The sequence below is a fragment of the Brachyistius frenatus genome, unplaced genomic scaffold, assembly GCF_029030835.1.
Source record: "Brachyistius frenatus isolate BFR_SWC_R1_liver_20210118 unplaced genomic scaffold, ASM2903083v1 Contig_67, whole genome shotgun sequence".
NCBI lineage: Eukaryota > Metazoa > Chordata > Actinopteri > Embiotocidae > Brachyistius > Brachyistius frenatus.
In genome coordinates, this window is record NW_027210666.1 from 376,878 (window position 1) to 398,543 (window position 21,666).

Sequence of the window (21,666 nt, forward strand, 5' to 3'; positions counted from 1 at the left end):
AAAGCACGGATGAACGTTTTGTTTCCTACAAAGTCTTTCTCCCTACCCACTCAATCACCTTCAAGATGATTCACACTGTCATTCACACCTATATCTGTGCACACAAAGAACACACACAAAAATGCACAGATATAGCAGAATTCATTGTGTTTTGGGAAAAATCAGTTATTGCCATTTTACTCTTCTATTAATTTGTCCTTCGCTTTGCTCAAAGTCTCGGGCTGAAGCTCCTCTTGCAGCCATTGATAACCTTTACCGTAAACATACGTACATACGGTACACACACACACACGCACGCACACACACACACACACACACACACACACACACACACACACACACACACACACACACACACACACACACACACACACACACACACACACACACACACACACACACACACACACACACACACAATGGTAGGGGACAGCTGTTCTGAAGATCATGACACAGCGGCATGTGGCATCTTGTGGGCTGACATGTTAACACCTGTTTACACCATTTACAGGGCAGACAGAAAGGCGCACACAAACACAATCAGGCGGCAGATGAAGACATTCGTCCTATGACAGGCCACAGGCAGACTTTGATATTGTGTGTGTGTGTGTGTGTGTGTGTGTGTGTGTGTGTGTGTGTGTGTGTGTGTGTGTGTGTGTGTGTGTGTGTGTGTGTGTGTGTGTGTGTGTGTGTGTGTGTGTGTGTGTGTGTGTGTGTGTGTACTGCGTGACACATTAAAGTGAAGTCTTTCATGTGTGAGACACCATCAGAGGAAAACCACTCAGGCACACTGGGCTGGAATGCACAGCTGACCCAAAGGAGGCTGTCCTTGAGCCACCTGCGTGCACGTGTGCGTGCGTGTGTGTTTGTAATGTTGCATGTCGCTATGTCTCATGTGGTATCTGTATACTGGATCTAGTTACTGTGTGTGTATTTATATCAGGGGTAGCAGCCGTAGCAGCGCATCCCAATGGCACTATTGTTGAGCAAGAGGTTAGCGGTTCTGTTTTTCCTGTAATGAAAGGTAATCCCTTTGGTGAACAGGCAAATAGCCCGCAGTCAGCAGCAGTGCTTGAGGACTAGAGGACAACTCAAAGCTACAAGGAGATTCCCTCCACCGACCCACACATACAGTAAATATAGATATACACGTGTGTCAGTCCCGCCAGGAAATCACGTCCCTGCAATCGTAGTAATAGTAAATTCAACCAATAACTATCTGCATTATTCATGAGCGTTTGCAATATAGCTAAATTCACGCAATTTCTTTGCATAATGTTGCTCAAAAGAAGCTCTGCTGAAGACATTACGGCACAAATTATGCTTCTCCAAACATAACTTGGTTCATCAACAAAAATAACTTCTCATTTAGAGTCAGCGAGGCTCTTTAACCTCTCATCATCAACAAAAAACAAATGCCAATTGTCTGGAAAAAAAAAATGGCAAAAACAGAAGTGACTGGGCTTGTGGGAAATGTAGTCTCATCGCAATTAGGCTGATCGTCCCATTTCCCCGAGTCAGTCTAATCATACATTATGTGATAAATTACATGGGTTTTGAAACACCCTTCCTATATTAAGAGATTGTACTTTGTTTTACATACAGTAGCCTATGTGTTAAATTAATTTAATTCATAACGCATTTACAGTACTTCTTTTTTCAGAAGATGTAGCCTACATGTTCTATGTTACAGTTGCAGACTGTCTGTTTCATAAAGCTACGTCAATTTAATGCATCAGGAACGTTTTTGTAACGTTGAGCCGGTGGTTCTTTAAATTGAGAAAATTTAAGAAAAAAAAGCGACCTGAAATATTTCCACGATGATGTGCAGTATCGCTTATTACCATAGGAAGTGATTTGATATGACTGTCTTCTTTAAGTACAAATTTTCTTCCTTGACTTGGGTTGTTTGCCAATTTGCTCCATTTTACAGCAAAAAATAAATAAATAAAGGAAATCCCATAAAACTTCAAATTTCATCACAGGTTTTTTTTTTTTTTTTTTTTTGGGGGGGGGGGGTGAGCTGCTGCAACGTCAAGCATTTTTCAACGGCAACAACAATACCAAGAAATACCTTTGAAAATCTGGAGGGACACCTCCTGCAGCCTATATACTGTATAAGTATAGTGTGTGTTATGTATGTTTTATCTGTACACACACAAGCCCTCCACTGGGTCACGCTGCTCTGTGCTTAATGTCACCCATGCAGTGACACTGTGTGCTTTCAAGTCCCCAGCCTTCGCCCAACTGCCGGTCAGAGCCGATACTTCAAAGCGGGGAAAACCAGCTCTCCGCCCCCTCCCCCCACGCTCATGCTGCCAAACCTCCCTGACACACGTCTCCCCCCGGCTCCCCCCGGGTAAACACAGAGATGGAGGAGAAGAGACTAAAAGATGGAGAATGGCGAGATGGCAAGATGGCGACGGAGACAGAGAGCTCACACTGTTAGCGCAGAGAGACGAGGCTGATTGCTTTGAGGCAATTTGACGGCCAACCTTGACCTTTCCCTGCGCTTGGTCAAGATCATCATTGTGAGTCAGGCCGACTGGAGACAAGAACAAAGGCAAACATGAGCCCAGAGAGAAGGGGTGGAGCGGGGACGGAGGGGTAGAGAGGGTGAGGAGAGACGAGATGACACTCCAGCACTGAGCACCGCAATGCTGGCTCGCCAGTGGCAGTCGGTGGTACTCAGGGACACGTCATGCCAGAAGCTGCTTTTATGGATGGGGCCACAGAAACAATAAATCCAACGCTATCCCAGAACAATTTTGCCCTTGAATATGTGGACTTGTGATGTCGACTTAATGGAGAATGAATATTTGTTTGTGATACATTTTATCACTGCCAATTAATGGCGCAAAAGAGAGGAAAAAGTCAAACTTATACCCCAGCCTAACTTAAAATAGCACAAAGTCTTAATTTGCACTGTCAGTATATTATCTGGTCTCACATTTAGGAATTGTCACCATCTCACCTGCCGTGTTGTGAACCTGAGATGTTTTGGGAATAATTACCTGGCAGCCCTAATGTGCTGTTAAGAGGATGACTCTGAACTGTGATGCTCATCATCAAAATGACATAAACAAGCACTCAGGGAGTGACTGAAGATTCCAGTTAGCACTGACAGAGTGGGGACAATCAGCTCACACTTTCACATGCTCACACTCCCGCATAGCACGCGTGCACACACACACACACACACACACACACACACACACACACACACACACACACACACACACACACACACACACACACACACACACACACACATTGCCAGAAAATCTTAATCAGCGGCTGTGCTGAGCGGTAACTCTTGCATCCTTTATCGATTGTCCGCCCAGGTTTGTTTGTCTTTGGGTGCCTGTGGGAATCCCCCCTGGAGTCCGGGGAGTCAATGAGAGCGAAGCAAAGAAAGACTATCAGCCCAGTAGCAGCAATTAGCCCTGGGACTCAGACCTACATGTCTCCTCTGGTCAGCGCTCCAACAGCAGACACAGAGCAACAGGAGCGGACTAAGACTCGGAGCGAGTGGGAGGAGAGCCTCTGCTCATTAAACAACAGTGTCAAAGGCCCCTGACAGGCACAGGAGACCAGGAAGAATGAAAACAGCAGGTTGCCACTTTAAATACATAATACCTGGATGTGATTTCGTGTGGGGTGTGTGAATACATGTGCGGGTGGATGAATATGTGTGTGTACGAACACGTACATGCGAGTCCATATCCAGCCTGTGTGTGCACGGATACAATAAGCTACTGGGCGAGTGCCGGGTTTGCGTGAGTCATTTATGTTAAAAACTCTGGGGGTAAAACATCCCAGAGGCTACACAACAGGATAAGATACAGTGTGAAAGGGACCGAGAGACGGGCAGAAGAAAAGAGGGAGTTTGCATGTGTGTGCATATTTGTGTGTGTGTTTATTTTTTTTTCCCAATTTACTCCTGAGGTAACTGTGGACTATATCAAATGTGATTCATAGCAACAAGCTGACACTCCCCATTATATAAAACCACACTTGACTGTTAACTTGTGGATCAAAGTGGTCACCGCAGTAATAGCATAGCTCCGGAGGTGTTTCTTGTGGGTTTGGATAACACTTTTCCAAACAAGTTTTCAGAAGAGTAGCTGCAGTATCATCTTCACCCTGCTGATCTAACAGTGGGGAGGATGACAAAGTGGTGGGAAGAGATCAGCTGTCCTCTGCAGTTCCATATTTGTTTTCTACTTTCCATTCATTGGGTCACTTTTCGGCATCCAATCAAATGAAACTATTTTAACAAATCTTGTAAATTGTAAAACACCGGTCACTGCGTGGCCCGCCATGGTTTTAGCCATAGTTTGTATGGCAACAAATAATAAAAACTGCAAGCAGTGATATGCGGGCTCTCGCAGCTTCACGTCGGGGATCCAGCGGGTCGGGGCCGCCGGCTCCCCGACGTGCAGCACGTGAGGGTCGGCATATTCCCGCTTGCAGTTTTATTTCTTTTCCTCGATCTTGTCCCTTATTCTTCTTTAAAAAAAAAAATGTTTTTTTTGGCGGCTTTAACATCTTCAAAAACTCATGAAAGTTGGTGCCTGACGCATGTTTCATGAGATTTGGAGCATCGTTTGACCTGAAACATCAACTTCCTGTGTCACGGCGAAACATCAAACTTAGCCGCATCGCCCTGGCTGTACTATATACTATATGCTATATACTATATAATATATACTCTATACTATATACTCTATACTCTATACTCTATACAAAAAATAATTTTGGGTCACTTTTTGGACGACATGCTATAGTCTGACTTTTCTTTGAATATTTTGGACAACATACTTTGGATATCTTGAATGACTTTTCATGACTTTTTGGAGTATGACCTTTTTCTGAAATGCCTCAAGTTACTCAAGTTACTTCTCACTGTGAGGCAACTGCTCTAACAACATCATGTCCAAAATATGAAAAACAAAAGTCACTTTTGGACTTTTATTTTTGTTGACCTTCGGTTTGGTATTAGTATGACTGCATGTACAAACCCAAGTGGCTTACCCTTAGAGGGACTCACCTTAGGAGGTCTCACCCTCTGTGAACCATGTGGCTTACCCTTAGAGGGATTCGCCCTCAGTAAACCTTGTGTGTTACCTCGGCGGGTAAACCGTAAACAGTGTGTGTTACCTCGGCGGGTAAACCGTGAACCGTGAACCGTGTGTGTTACCTCGGCGGGTACCGTGAACCGTGAACCGTGTGTGTTACCTTGGCGGGGCTCGAACCCGTGTCTTCATGAGGTCGTTTCCAGCTTGGAGTCGGCATCGTAGACCGCTGGACTATCTTCAGTGCCGGAGGATGAATTGCGGCAGGAGAAAGAGTTTCAAGGAGTTCACTCAGAGCTTCCAGCAACTCAACTGACAGTCTGGTTAACTCAACAGGTAAAAGATTCTACTTCACCAAGGTTGCTATTAATGGTTCAGATTCCACCTTGGCCTGTTGATGGTGATTCAACTTTGAGTGAAGTTGAAACATTTGAAGAAATTGAAAAAGTTTTGCATACACTACACATTACAGGAATATATTTAATATCACTGCAGACCCCCTTGAAAACATCTATATGTCTGCGGCAATTTTGGTCGCATTTGAATTAATATTTGTGGACGGTGGAGTTATAGGTTGCAGTGAGCCAAAGATTTGTCACAATGCAGCTCACAACTTGGGAAGATTGGGGACACAATGGTTAGCACTGCTGCCTCTCAGCCAGAAGGTTTGGGTTCAATACCCCCCTTTGTCATTACTTTAAAAAAAAAATCACAACAAATTTTTGACTTTGTAAATGCCGTTCATTTTTTTGAACAACATACCACAGCATGACTTTTGGGTGCCTTTTTGGCCGCCACGCCACGGGCACACCGATAGACGAAAATTAATTCTTATGATAACTTTTAATTCCAAACATGTTAAGAGAGCACAGGCTCAATTTCAAGTCGGTCCGACAAAATCTGAAGGAGGAGTTTGTTAAAGTACAACATGTGCGAATCGCCGAAAATGGCGACTAAATTCAAAATGGCGGACTTCCTGTTGAGTTGACGTAATGGTGCAATGCAACTTTTTTGTACATCTCAGTGTGATACACATGTCCACCGAATTCCGTGCATGTAGGTAAATGGAGCTGCCGGGACATCTGTTTAGGGGGCGCTAGCGAGCCATTTGGCCACGCCCACTCGTGACGCCATTAAAATACAAAATTTTTCGCTGGGAGAGACTGTGTACCAACTTCCATGAGTTTTTGAATATGATAAAGCCTCCAAAAATGCAATTGTTTACGGAGAATCATAATAATCACTTGGATAACAATAGACCTTTCGCACCATTGGTGCTCGGGCCCGAATTATATGATAACACATCCATTACACATGCAATATTCCCTGGAAAACGTACAAAAGCTATAATATTCATACAGAAGACTGCAGCAGAATCCCCCAGAGTCACTGCAGTGTTGCCAGTTTTGGCATGGTGGAAGTGCTAAATAGTGTGTTGGTTATGTATAATTAGGGGTGATTAAAAGAAAAATACATATTCACTACACTAAAATATAAGCATGCTAACATTTTCATGTATATTTAGGCTTTCACTACATTTAGAAAAATGTATACTAAGCTAAAAGGGAGGAAACTGTCAGTGGAAACACTGCTCACTCATGCAGTAGTTATTAGTTTGACTACCACATGTAGTACTACTCTCACGTTGTCTCAAATGTAATACAGGAACAACAAAAATTTATTGATTTGTAAGAAACAAGGCAGCATGGCAAGTGTGGATAATAAAAAGCTGAAAATGAAAACTAGAGTTTTTAGCTGTCTGTAACTCCAGTTTTTGGAGCATGTGTGTAGCATACGAACAGTAAAAGCCATACACCTTGAACATGTAGGAAAAGTCAATAAAAAAGGACGGATGATTTTTTTTTTTTCTATTTCTGAAGTCCTTTTCAATCACCCAAACAAACTTGTATGGTTTTTAATGTTTCATAGTATATGTGGCTCTCCTGCTGACTGTATCTTGCCAATGTGGTTCAGGAATAGTAATGACCACTGTTCTATACATTAAGATTCAATTTCAGTCAGACATATGTCACTTTGAAGCTATAAATGCAGTTTCACTGGTCCTTTAAGGTAAAAACAGACAACAAATGTGTCATCTTGTCTTGTCATCTTACTGAAAGCCTGTCTCAGATCAGGAAAGAAATGGGTTTCATGGCAGCTCTTTGACAAGGATGCTATTTTAATTGATGCCATAATGACATGACCTGGATTCTGCTTTCCGGTAACACAAGTACAGGTTTGTTTCTGTATTTAGATGAGCTGGCAGATGAGCCCGATGTCAATTATTTCAGCTTTGACAGGAGAATAGGCTTCCTATTGATGCCACTCACACGCATGAGTCATTCAGTACAGTCACTACGGCCAAACAAACATCCATTAGTTCTGCTCAAAATGTATTATACAAACCTAAAAAAATAAAAAAAAAAAAAAAAAAAAAATGCAGAAGTCACATATAACAGAACATAAACAGTCAACATCTAAAATATATTTACACAGAGAAATGCTTTTAAAGGAGTACAGTAAGTTATGGGGATGCAGGAGGCAGATATGAACCAACAAGCACTAAAAAAAAAAACAATACACGCCACAACAGAATTCCCATCAGTCATCAGTGTGATCATCACTTCATGGTGCAACTACGATGTTGCTCTGAGAAGCCATGTTAAGTCAAGTTCTAAAACCTACGCTGTGGTCAGCGTATTGACAGTCGATTAGTAGATAGTATAGTATTTAGTTTGTACACATGGTACAGATTTCTGTAACTAATGTTGATAATGATGATTTACTCAGTCATTTCCACTCCGTCAGGTTGCAGCTCGAATCTCGAAACATGAATACTTAAGAATGCACATCTTATCATGTATAGTTACAGCTTCGTAAACACGAGTGTTTCACTTCGTACCACATAGTGGAAATAAATAAAATTGTCTTAATATTACTATAGAGCCACGATACATATAGGCACTCCTTATAGATAATACAGATAAAACCACAGAAGACCAACACAAACAAGGCACAGGAGGCCTTCCCCTAGTATCAAATGTAGTTCATTTACATATTTAGTAGTTTCACATCCCACACAGACCAGATGACAATACGAAGCACAGTAAATTGCGAGCATGGTGCAGTTTGGCCATGAAGGCAAGACGTGCCTGCTGGTTGGTCATGTGACATGACGTGACCAAGGATTGAACGTCTGTCATTCTTGTTTCAGTCTTGACAGTCTGGTTCCTGACACTAAGACTGGCTTACCGCTCTGTCTCGTAACTTATTATTCAAGGAAGAAGAATTTGAATACATTGTACAATTTTTCTACAGTGGGGCCCAAAGTTATGATAAGTAGGAGGTCAGATCACCGTCAACATCACAGCAACTTTGTGGATTAATTCCTCTTTCATTGGAATTGTTAACCTCAAAATAAAATTCATCTTTTGGATGCATAAACTGTTGAGTCTATAAGGCCAGGCTGCAGTTCCAGTCTATGCAGCTGCAGACGAGACAATCTGACCTCTGTTAGTACTTGGCCAGAGAACTGATTATGTTCGGTTCCAGATCGAAGTCATATTATTGAAACAATTATGTGGATGTAGCTTTTAACTTTTGTCTGCTTTGACAAAGACAACAACGCACACTACAAAGCGGGGTATAAGACCAGATGCGTGCACAAAACGTATCCAATTTTCTGTGGAAGTTGCGTAGTTAGCCAAAACCACAGAAATGACAGCTGGTGCCCACCTCACAGCAGGCTGTTGCTAACTTAAGCTCATAAAACACCACTGAACCATTTTCTACTTCCAGCGTCTTCTTAAGGATGTTAACACGTGTTGACATGTCCCCATTGGCTAAACTAGAACAAAGTGCCCTTTGGGTGCTACAACCTTCCTCTGATCCCTGACACTTTTACCTCATCCTGCAGCCCATTCACTCCCAGCGTCCCCTGATCTCCCCTTGACTCTGAGAATGCAGTTTAGAAGAGAAGAATTAAACCTGGCTACAATTTACAGCTGTCCCCTAAACACTTCACATGCAGGCTATCATGGTGGTTGCGCACAGAGAAGCATTCAGTAATGCAAACAAAGCAATTTAATATCTAGATTTAACAACTTCTCAAACTATCATGGCAAATTTTATTTTTCAAAGCAACAAATTTAGTTACGTTTAACTGTATTTGGAACTTTTAGCAACTTTTGAAAGGTGACTCAAACACAAAACGCTTTTCCTCAAAATGACTCAAAAATAACTGTGTTCCTTCAGTGCCCTTCTAGTTCAACATTAAAAAAATAAATTAAACAATAATGACATAAAAAAAAAACATATCCAAAGGTTGGTCACTTGAACACTCAATTATAGTAGTAGGATTAACACATTACTTGAAAAAATGAGCCCTTGACCATATTTTGTTATCCACAAAAGGTTGAAATATAAATGTTGTTTTTTGTTGTTATCAGAGCAAGTAAAGGAACAGCCTCTGTGTCTGAATGGAGACACATTTTATTTGTTTGCAGAGACGCTGCACCTCTTGCACACACAGACCTCAATTTTCTTTTGAGAGAAGCTTCTATGGCAGAATCTCTACAATTTCACAAACTGTCATGAGCACCCTACACACAACAAATACTAATAATGTATTCATACTAATCCAACCTTGGTTCCAACTGTGCCACAGGTGCAAAGCACACCTGTGGCCACAACATTTCCAGAAATCAGTCCCCGTGCTGCGTGTACTCACTGCATACAGGGAGAAAAATAAAATAAGGAAAAAAGGAGAGAAAAAGAAGAACAGCATATTTTGACTTTCTTGGAGGTCACAATAAGAGGAGCAAGACTGAAATAGGCAAACGATAAGTGAGGGAAAGAGGAGTGAGTCACTCTCGTTATCTCCCCTGACAGCTGTTTCCATCTAACAAGCATGCAAGTATGCTCAATTCAAAGCACTAGTAGCAGAGTGCATGGTGTCAATTGAAATGATACCTAACACACGGTGGATGAGACAATTTTATGGCTTCAAAGATAGTTCAAAACCAGGACACACAGAGTTGTGAATTTCATGTGAACCTACCTCTCTCACACACATATTAAAAGGTGCACACACACACACACACACACACACGCCGAGATGAAAAAGAACTTTATTTAGGCACATGGTCATGCCAGCAGTCGCAACGGGTGTGTTGAGGATTAAAAGCAGGAGGGTTTTTACTACAGTAGCAAACAGTCTGAATAATTGAAAGAGTGACCCAGTAGACAGTGTTTCCATTGAGATTGAGCGTCTGTTAACGCTAATTCAACGTTATTAAAAGGTGAAGAAAAATCTGTTACAACCTGCACTTCCTTTTTCCCACAAAAGTTTGATTATAAAGAAAACTGTTCAAAAACAAAAGTCAGCATGTCACTTGAATATTTAGTAGCAAATTCTAAAAGACGTCCAATTTTGCTGCAGGCTTTTTTTTTTTTCTTTTCTTCTTTTTTTATATACAGACACGGTCCCTATTTACCCAAACTGTCATCTTGAAAATCATTATTAAGTTTGTGTTTCTGCACTTTTCTTGTTTACATAAGGAACAAAGAATAAATGTGTTTTTCTCTTACACTCCCACTGAGAACCCGTCACAATTATTCTTCTACAAACAAAAAAGGAAGTGAAACCAATTAATTTGCAACACACATTTCGAACTTTCCACTGGAAAGTTGGTCATATAAGGCAGTGAATGTGTTTGTTTACATCCTCCAAGCAGATTGTAGCCTTTGCTAACCGAAGTTAGAAAATACAGCCGGCCCTCGAAAAGTAAACAGAGAGCGATGCGGGGCCGATGACGGAGTGCTGGGATGGAGGGATGGAACGTTAAGTCGAAGTGGGTGCCGAAGAGACCGTCTGGAACCTGCTCCAGTTTTAAAAGGTGAGACGGCTAAATAAAGCTCACATTAGGACTCCGCTCAATGTGTGTGTTTATGTGTGAGTGTGCGGGGGTGTGCTTCAGTATGGGACCCTCTGCCACTGTGATGGAAGTAGGCCAGAACAGTGGAGAGACGCTGGAGGAGGGACAGGACATGGGAGAAGAAAAAAAAAAAGAATGAAACGAGACACAAAAGCTTTGTTTGCTGGAGTTTTCCTTTTACCAGTGTAATGATTGCATGCCTGCTCATGCGTTGGCTTATGTGCAGTTATGCTCCGACAGTGTGAGGCGTGGGCATCTCAAATGATCTGGCCGCAAAAGTCACCGTCCGCAGGCTAGTGGCGTGATTGTGTCTCTGTCTTGTCTGCTCAGGAGCAACAGCGTCTGCTCGTAGCTTCCAGTGATTACAGCTCAGCAGCCGAGCCTGACAACACACAGGCAGTGTAATCAAGTCAGAGAGAGGGAGGTGTAATCAGCATTTCTCCTCCAATCAGCCCCAAAATCACTGTCTCTAATCTGCAGCCAGCCATTGATGGGTTTGATTGATAGGATGGATTTGTTATCTGGCTGTGGGGGTCTGCGGGGAGCAGAACAACAAGCAAGAGCAAAGAGACACACTCAGCTTATCAGCTATCGCTACATTTGTTACCGCTCCCCTTGTTGAGCAAGCAGAGCTTTTCCTCACAGGCTACAAGTGCAGCTCTCCTCTCATTTATCATACAGAAGAATTAAATGTGGACACTTCAAAGTACTTCCACACACAAGGGTTCCCGGGGGCATGTGTTTTCTCCCTGTTTAAAATGGAAAGGGCTGATCCATCACTGGTTGTTTGTGACGGAAACAGAAACCGCAGCGAGGATTTCTGTGTGTGCGTATTTGCGTTTGAGTTTGCAAGTGCATGTGCGGTATGCATGCATTAATTACTTGCCTATACGTGTATGCGTCTGTGATTTGTACATGTCAGATGCACAGGCAAGATAAGGGGGACAGAATAATGCTTTTTCAGCAAGCAAATACTGTGACTGTGGCATCTACTGCCTGCAGTGTTGATAAATCTTGATCCTCTGTGTCGCAAGATGCTGAAAAATCCTCACAAATGTTCAAACAAATATGCTCATTCTCGATGAGCATGTGATGAATGAGCTCCATTGATTTTGTGCATGAAACCAAAACAATAGAGACCAAGACAAATGCTCGGCCTGTTGAAGATAACAAGGCAGCTTTGCAAGGCTGGGCAACTTTCTTTATGCACATTTGAAGACACAGGGTCGACAAAATCAAGAAATAAAAGACAATCTATAACTTTACACTGGATGAGAAAATAATCAACCCACTGTAGATTATCTGTCTCTTATGCAGATCATTGAGTGAGTTATTAAACCCCAGATTTCCTTGACGAAAAAAAAACATATTCCATTGACAGGGTTCAACACCATGAACTCCTTTGGCACAGGATGTGTATCATAACACACTTTCCATAACTTGTATGTGAAATAGAGATTGCGTTATTAATTGCTAATTGAAAGATCAACAATATTTTTCCAATCCATGACACCCCGGAAAACCCCAGAGACGAAGGCAAAATTGTTTGTCCAACAAAATATTGCATCAGCTGGCGTCTGCCGAAATCGAAGATCCCAGTTCTGCTGAGGCACCTTGATCAACCTGGCAGATCAACCAGAATTCCAGTGCTGCAAACTCCACAGGGTGAAAACTCCATGACAGCAAATTACAAAGACAGCATTTCAAGATTTTAAAGTCAACAAGTGAGCCTGACTCTGAGCTTGGGCATCAAATGCACTGAGCCAGTAATGCCCACCCTGAGCTACGGAGCAGCAGAGAGACTCTGCAGCGTCAGTTGCAGTGGGCGCTGTGCTTTTCGGGCCAAGCAGCAGCAGCAGCAGCAGCAGCAGCAGCTGCAGAGAGTGTCTGTCAAGGCTCTGTCCAGCTCCTAATGGGATATTCTTGTTGTTGCCAGCGGATAACTCTCATCCTGTGTTCTGGACTACAGATCAAAGAAAGCCTGCACTGCACAGAGCTACCAAGGCTGCATGGAGGGAGAGGACAGAAACAGACAACTGTGTAGGAAGGGTAAGTAAAGGGTAAAACAACAAAGAATGTGGGAGACAAAGCAAGAAAACAGGGAAGAAAGAAAGCAAGAATGACTGGAGATGAAAAAATAAAAGAAACAAACCGAGTATTGCGCCCCTTCGTTCACCCTCACAGACAAATTATAGCCCATTCTTCTATTTTCTGCTTCTATTAAGGTGAGGGGACAGGGTGGTTGAAAAGAGGGGTGGGGAAAAAAAAAAGTTAAAAGCCAATTATAGAAGTCAAGTGGGACTGCTTTGTTTTATTTTAACCTAATCCAGAAAGTTTGATAGGGCTGTGATCAGTATCGCAATGTTCGGACTGAACAAGATGGCATCACTTCGCGCATGTTTGTCCAGCAGGACCGACAGCCTCTATGCTGTGAAAGACTGTCCTGCAAAACACACAAGAGACGTGACCCTGAAGGTGTGGCGAACTCATTGGGTCAATGAGCAATGACGGGGAGAACTGAGGTATCCTCACGTCTGAAGCTGGCCTGGCTTGTACCCTGTGAGCAGAGGTAGCCCTCTGTGTTCAGGGTCAGTGGTGATGTCAGGGCGAAGCTCTTTGTCAGGTGATGTGGAATCAACCTTTTGAATTATGAGTGGCAGCCAGCTGTGCAGGTGATGGTCCAGAGATAGGAGCTTGGCTTCGTGTGATGAATATCAAGAGCCAAAAAGCATAGTGATGGGAGGCCAACAAAAGGGAATGTAGTCTTATACACACACACACACACACACACACACACACACACACACACACACACACACACACACACACACACACACACACACACACACACACACACAAAGAGCTCCGTCAATCACCAGCAGGGAGAAAGATGCCTTTTCCCAGCGTTGACGATAGCATCTTCACTTCAATGGTTCACTTTCAAATGAGACCTTTGACAAAAAGGTCTGAATCTAAAGAAGGGGAGTTGACTAATGCGCGTTACATGCAGGAACTTATGAGTGGGATGAAAGGTTGTTTTTGAAATGTCAGGGGGAATGTAGTGATGCATGATACTGAGCACACTGCACATTGCTACCACTACTACTAGTACTGGAGGATTCATGTTTGGATATTGCCTGATCATGATCTTTTGATAATCAGATGAATACCCGAATGCAGAGAAATGCACAGCTCTACTCCATCCAACCATTAGCTACACCCACTTTGTTCTGTGCAGGGTCACGGGGGGACTGGAGGCCCAGCTGACTTTAGGCGAAGGTGGGGCCAACACACAAACAGACATTCACAGTCTACTACTCAATTAACTGAATTCCCATGCACTGTTTCAAAACTGTAAAAGAAATATGAATGATTAAAAGGTTTAAAACGACTGCAAAATGCATAGAATTTAACTATTTCCTCTGATATAATGCAGTTCAAAGAAAGTTCAACCTAATCCTGAGACAATGTGCAAATGTCACTTAAGGAGAGGTTTAGTTAAGATTTATTTATGACTAAAATCTCATTGAGATCCAAATCTCTTTTGCGTGCGAGACCAAAGAACAAATTACCTGTTGAAGATTATTCCAATGACAGTTATTCACCCAAAACAACCATTTCACACATGCACAACCACTCCGATGTAAACAGTCATACATATTCGTATTTAAGACAGGCTCATTAGTTAACAAGGCCTTAAATATTGTGACAAGTAAACTGATGCATTCTAGATATCAGCGATGACCACGCAATCTTTTCATTCATAACCGGCAATAGTTGTCTGCAGTAATGAATAAATGGCACTGTGGCAGAAAGAATCTAGGTAACGTAACACCAGCTGAAGATCTTTTTTTTTTTTTACTATTCTTCAAAACGCTGAAGTTTCTACCTTGCTGCAGGGACGTAGAAGTCTACTGAACAACGTGTTTGGTGCACCTTCCCGTCACTGTTGGGTACAGGTCAAACAGACCTGAGAGTGATTTATCCAAAACTAAAATGTACTTCTAAAAGCAAGAAGAAGAAGGAAACGAGTACAAAACACAAGCTGTAGAATAGTTAAACAGCTGAAACAAAGAATCATCACATGCGTCACGGCTTTCTTCTTCTGCCATGTGCTTGTTCTATTTGTTCTACAGCTCCCACCACAGTGTTGGAGAGCCACGGCAACTCCTGCCCGGAAGAGTATGCAGCCTGAGCGAGGACGCGCACATTAATTGTTGCAGACAGTTCACACACCGCCCACACAAGACTGGGAGCATGCTGCAAGCTTAGAAGGTCAGTGAAACAAGACATGTTGGCTTGTTGTGGAGTTACTTTTTAGATCATTGGGGGGAAAACAAATGCACTAAAATATAGGTATTTGGGACGGTGATTAATGTCGGGGCGGAGGAAGAGAAATCACATCTGCTCTGCGATGGAATGAAAATCACTTTGTGTACAATGTTTAAACCTTAGAAAAATGAATTTCACTTAAATAGGGTGATATATAGGGTCGGTGCCATCGGGCTTATTGGCTACACAAGTTTCAGATTGGTGGCTCGGGTGAAAGTTTGAGCTCAAAGTGTAACTGCGGTTTATTATATAATGATGAGCCGGTGTTCCTAACTTATCCACACAAACGACACGTACCAAGGCGGCAAGTGGACTAACATGACTTGACAACGGACAACGCAGAGAAGATCTTGTTCTCTTGTTTCATCACTCCTCACTTCAAAAAACCCAACTAGAAATAAACTAATTATTATCTCATAAAGTCTCTTTTCAGCCCTGCGTACTCACACAGATACAGACATGCATGTTCACACACAACTGCAGTGTGTGGATATTGTTTAACGCTCCCCCGTTTCATTAATAGAATTGGATAAATGCATTCTATAGTTTAAATCCACCTGCTACAAGAGTGCGGAGTCACAGTAGGGTAACCATTACAGCCAATGGTGGGTGGCACGACAATGGATGAATAGATATATGTCATAAGATATATATATATATATATATATATATATATATATATATATATATAAAGATATTTAATGTTGTTTGCTTGGATGTAAGAAAAATAGCTAGTGCCCAAAGTTGGTGTACAGGGATTATTCTTGTTCAAACCCCTCCCGACTGACACACACACACACACACACACACACACACACACACACACACACACACACACACACACACACACACACACACACACACACACACACACACACACACACACACACACACACACACACACACACACACACACACACACACACACACACACACACACACCAGCTCCTACCCACAAATGCATGCATGCACACACACCCACAAATGTATTTCTTGTTTGGAAGAAGGGGAGAGTGAGGGGAGCAGAAACAGTGCAGTGAAGCAGATGTAATTACAAAAGGCAATACAAGCTGTGCGTCCCCAAGTCTCTCTGACCCACATGGAGGAAGTAAGTCAGAGCTTATCAGGGTGCCACAGAATGAGGAAATCTTCCAGCAGAGGTGGCAAGTGCTCCCTGCTCTTTTCAGATGTGACACATTGGGAAGATGACGGAGGCTGCGAGGAGAGCAAATGAGGAAACAGTCCCTCCTCTCATTCCTGGGAGCAGGCTATCTCTGGTTTTGCTGGTTCGCTCCAAGAAGGGCGATTTGAGGCAGATAAACAGCTCTTGTCCAACTGTCACCTCATACACAGACTAAGGGACGGGTAGGAGGGAGAGAGTATGTAGTAAATTAAATGTTGTTTGTTGGGAGTGTTAAAGGTATCACAAAAAAACAACAAAAAACAACAACAAAAAAAGGAAACTGTTGTCTTCATAATTTGTCTTTGTAAGTCTTGTGTTAGTGTCACTGCTGCTGCTGCTGCTGTTGTTGTGGTTGTGAAACATGTGGATGTATTGTTTTTTTTTTGTTTTTTTTAAAAGTCCTGTGGAGAGATTTGACAGGAGTTGTCAGATGACAAAGTGAACAGCCAGGAGATGAAGATGGGTACACTTCTGACAGGTTTATTGCAAAAACTGTAGGGGCAACCTGTTTGGCCTGACTGCTGCAAATACATAGACATACACAGGTGAATGCAAAAGACACATACCTGCATATACTGTATGTGAGGACTCTTTTTTTTTTTCAGAGATGAGTAATGGGAAAGGAGTAAAAAAAAATTTTTTTTTAAAAAGATTAAGCGTTTTAATGCGTATGTGCTGCCATAAGCTGAAATATGGCAAAAATAATAGGGATGTTTTTTTCCACGTGTGGGTAAGATAGAGAAAAATATGACTGCCATTTGAAGAATATCTATATTGGACACATGCACTGACACATGCGCAACAGGTAACGTCAAAGCAAATAGGTCCAAAATTGACTTTCAGCTGGTCGCACACTCCGGGAATAAATAGCACACAGCAGTGAGAAAACCAAAGAACAACCTCCTCACAGTGCATTTTGCCTGCAGGATGCAGTCCCCATTACCTCTGCTGATTCACCGGAGGTAATCACCAATATGGCTCTGGAGAAATCGGAAGGATAGAGGGTGGTGGTGGTGGGGGGGGGGTGTTCTGTTAAACAGAAAGAATGAGGATACATGGAGGGGCCTTTGAATGAAATATGGCTTATATTATTTCTTTCTGCTCTCCAGACAGGGCCGTCTGTCATGGCCAGGAAGGGGCCAGAGAAAGTGGGCTAAGTGGCCAGGCCATTTCTTGTGCCTTTCCAAGTGGCTGAATAGATATTAGGATTTTACAGGCTATTACACATGATAATTGCACAGCATATTGAATTTTAAGCAATTTTCTCACACCGTCTCCCTCTTTCTTGCTGCGTCTTTTCTATAAATAAACACTTTACAGTATGCAAACTAGCCATCATACATGGGCTATGATTTAAACGTTGTTTATGACGCACAATCATCATCCACGGTTGTTCATGTAAATTCAATAACAGCACTCTGCTAATTGCAAGGCTTAAACCCATTTTTAGATATTCATCTAAGCCAATTAAGTGAGAGGCGGGTTGGGGATGGAGCATAATCCTTGTTTGAATGTTAGTGCACATTGAAGAGTAATAGGGAGGCCCAGTACACGCCAGCACAGCAGCATGTACTCACTGTCTGTGTTTGAATTGACAGTTATATACTGCTAGTTATAGACTATACTATTGCAAACATAATTTTCTCACGACATTCAGAGGGGATTGTTAGTCTAGGTTTAGCAAATGTGTAATGATATCTTCCCTCAGCAATAAAATTACACACAAAAAATTCAAACAAAAAATAGAAACAGCACTGATTCCAATTTTGCAAACCATAGAATTAAGACTGATTGTTCACAGCAGGTGCTCTTATCGAAAATAAGATATCATCTTTAAATAAAGAGAGTATTTTTTTTTATGAAGCCTACACTGCAGAAAAGAGTGGAATTAAATTGAGGGCCAATTTGGTCCCATTACAAAAATTAAACACAGCAGCAAAGAAATTAAAGAGGAAGCACTGAAACAGTCTTTTCATGAAAAAGAAAATAGGATTCTGCATGGAGTTGTCGAAACTGTGCCTGTTGACCACATTACAAAGCAGCACATCCACAGATTGACTTTTTCCTTCCTTGCGTTTTAAGTTAATTAGACTGTCTAACAGATAGAAAATCTGTCCTCTTAGCTGTCAGCAGAGAGACTTGAGTTCCTAGAGTCTGCAGAGTTCGAGTATGATGTGTAAGAGTGTTTGAGCGGCATTTCCATGTGCATCAACCTGCACAGAGGCACAGCTTGGTCACGATAAAGAGAGGAGAGCTAAGACAGATTATGAAATGCTGATGGAGTACCCTCAGCACTGCCATTTATCAACATAATTAACCATAATCAGCACTATCCGCAGAGAGAGAGAGAGAGAGAGAGAGAGAGAGAGAGAGAAGGGTGGATGATGGAGGAAAAAAAGGACCAAGTAAAAATGCAGTAAAAGGTGCCACAGCGGCAAAAAATGTAAACGTTTACTATCCAAAACAACCTCCATAAAATTCTTAATGGTTGAAAATGTGTATTTTTTTACTGCTGATTTCTGATATGTTGACATCCAGTCCACTCGTCCATCCATTAAACATGCATTACTTTGTATTATTCACTTGTTCTGAAGATCTGCTTTGCGCTTTGTTATATCACCATAATATTCATGTGTCACATGAATATTTTTACCATTACTTGCAAAGTAAAGTGTCCCCAGTGCATCTTGAGACCAAACCTCTTGCGGCCATCATATCATTTTTTTTGTGTGTGTTAATGTTGGGACTTTAAAGCTGAAAAAAAAAAACAATCTGTGCCTTATTTTATGCAGAAGCTTGCATGACACTGCTCCACCGCTGCAGCAACACAAACACGCTGCCGGCTTGTCAACTCTCGCCTCCATCAAGTGTCTCTAGCTCATCTTGCATAATTTGAATAACTGTTCATCAGGGTCAGCTGACATGCTGACAGATCATCTGAAATACCCAGTCAGCTCACGCCATGTCTCCAGCCAACTTCCCATTACACATGCTGATCTGTTCGTCTTCATTCATTATTAACAGCCAAATGCAGCCGGGGCCATGTAGGCCACTTTATGGGAGTTTAAAATTTAAATACTTGAAAATTCCTGGTTAATTTGGACGATGACCTGACAGCGGAAAGGTGCCTCACTGCATACAATCTCAGAGAGACTAGCAGCTTATACTGCAGTGACAGCATTAAGGCTTTTGTCAGTGATTCAGACTCTGCATCAGCAGTCGTATATTACCATCCAACAATTACATTTACTGTTATTTCAATACTGTTAGCTCAAATAAAAAAAACAGGAGACGGGAAGAGAACAGTAGCTGTAAATGGGGCTGGTGCTTGTTCACATAAAAAGCTGTCTCTGCAAGTGCAAAAGCTCTCTCTTATGTAATAAATGTTTAAATATCTTAAATTTTTGAACGATTGATAGCAAAATTGTGAATTAAAAATGTACTCAGATCTTCTGTGCTGTGTAGGCAGTAGGAACTAATATTTATATTCTCAGTACATTTTACAAATTTGATTACAACCCAGAGCCCTTGTTTGCGCGGCTGAGTCTCTTTTTCTTTTTCTTTTTTTTATTGTCTTCCAGAAAGGTTGTGAAGTGACTTCTACCACGGCCCTTTTTAATTATCTGTATGTATGGAAAGGTTTGAGCGTTACGTGTTCCACAAGGAAGTCCGCCAGAAGCCATTCCCGTATGACCCTGACCTTTTCAGGAACTAATAGAATTACAGCACACTGAATGCCAATTAAATAAACACATAAACGGAAAACAAAACAGGCAGATGGAGCACAGGAGTGTAATTGCTATAAAACCCCTTAAGGTAAACACATGTTCCCGCAGTAGGCAGCCTCAGTGAGATATAGGCTGATGGGGAAAGGGAGGATTGTGTCTGTGTGTTTGTGTGTGTGTGCACTGAGGGACAGAAAAAGGAAAAAAAAAAAAAAAAAGCAGGGGAGGAGGGAGTCAAACAGGGCAGGCAGGCTGGCCTGTGAATGTGTTGTTAATTTAGCCATGTTTTAATTAGCCCTTGTGCCAGAGAGCAGCAAAGCTGAGGGGGCCTAATGGGGAGCCCTGAAGATCCGGGCAGACTGAAAGAGGCCACCAGATTGACATGCCTAACTACTGCCTGCCTCAGACCTGCAGCTGGGCACACTCGGAGCCCCACAGCTGTTCGAACTGCCCAAAGGTAAAACAAAAATTAAAAAAAGAAGAAGATAATTCTGCAAGAGGCCTAACAACACACACACACACACACACACACACACACACACACACACACACACACACACACACACACACACACACACACACACACACACACACACACACACACACACGCACACACACACCAGCGCTCACTCATGCTACTTTATTGACTCCCATTTGTTCTTTCTTTCGTTCTTTCTTTTTTTTCATAATTTTATTCCTCCTGTGCCCTCTGTCTAGTTTTAATTAAATCATGGTCTGCTCTTTTTTTGTCTCTCTCTCTCTACTTAACAATGCAAAGACAAAATCTGACAGTTGCTTCGGATAATGCTCCTGACTCTCACTCTCTGAGGGACAATCTCTGTTTACAGCTCACACTTCAGCTCAGTCGAAGGCTGGCTGTGTGTGTGTGTGTGCTCTGTGTATTTGAGGCCAGCTGATATTTAAAGAGTTTGACTATTTTGTGAGTTTTACTCTCACAATGAAAAAAAAAAAAAAAAAAAAAAAAAAGGGTGTGGGGGAGGAGGGAGGGAGGGGGAGTGGAGACAATCCCCTCTGAGCAGCAAACAGTGCGTGCCCTGATGGAATGACCAAATATGAGCCTAACTGCCTTAGTTTTCTCCAGGGATTTATGACATGTCACCTTATTATCTGTAGGTCGGATTACTGCCATACACTCCACTCCAAAATAAAGAGGCTCCATGCCACATAAAGCCCAAAGTCTTTTCCCGACCGTGACGTACTCCCTTGCACTTTCGGCACAGATTTAAAGAATTACTACACTGTCCCACTGTTTTTGGATGAGGACGAGTTATTCACCCGAAGCCTGATAGACCCACTCGACGCTCCTCTTGTTTGCCGTAGCCCTTGATGTATCAGGACAATCAAAAGGTCAAGAAGAATTCTTTTCTTAGTGACACCATCCTGATGAGCCT

The 21,666-nt window shown here is 42.2% G+C and overlaps 1 protein-coding gene across 4 annotated transcripts in view; it reads right to left on the bottom strand.

The window, feature by feature from the left end:
• pacrg (PARK2 co-regulated) overlaps nucleotides 1-21,666 on the bottom strand; it is a 196,045-nt gene that overhangs the window by 65,962 nt on the left and 108,417 nt on the right. The window lies entirely within an intron of this gene.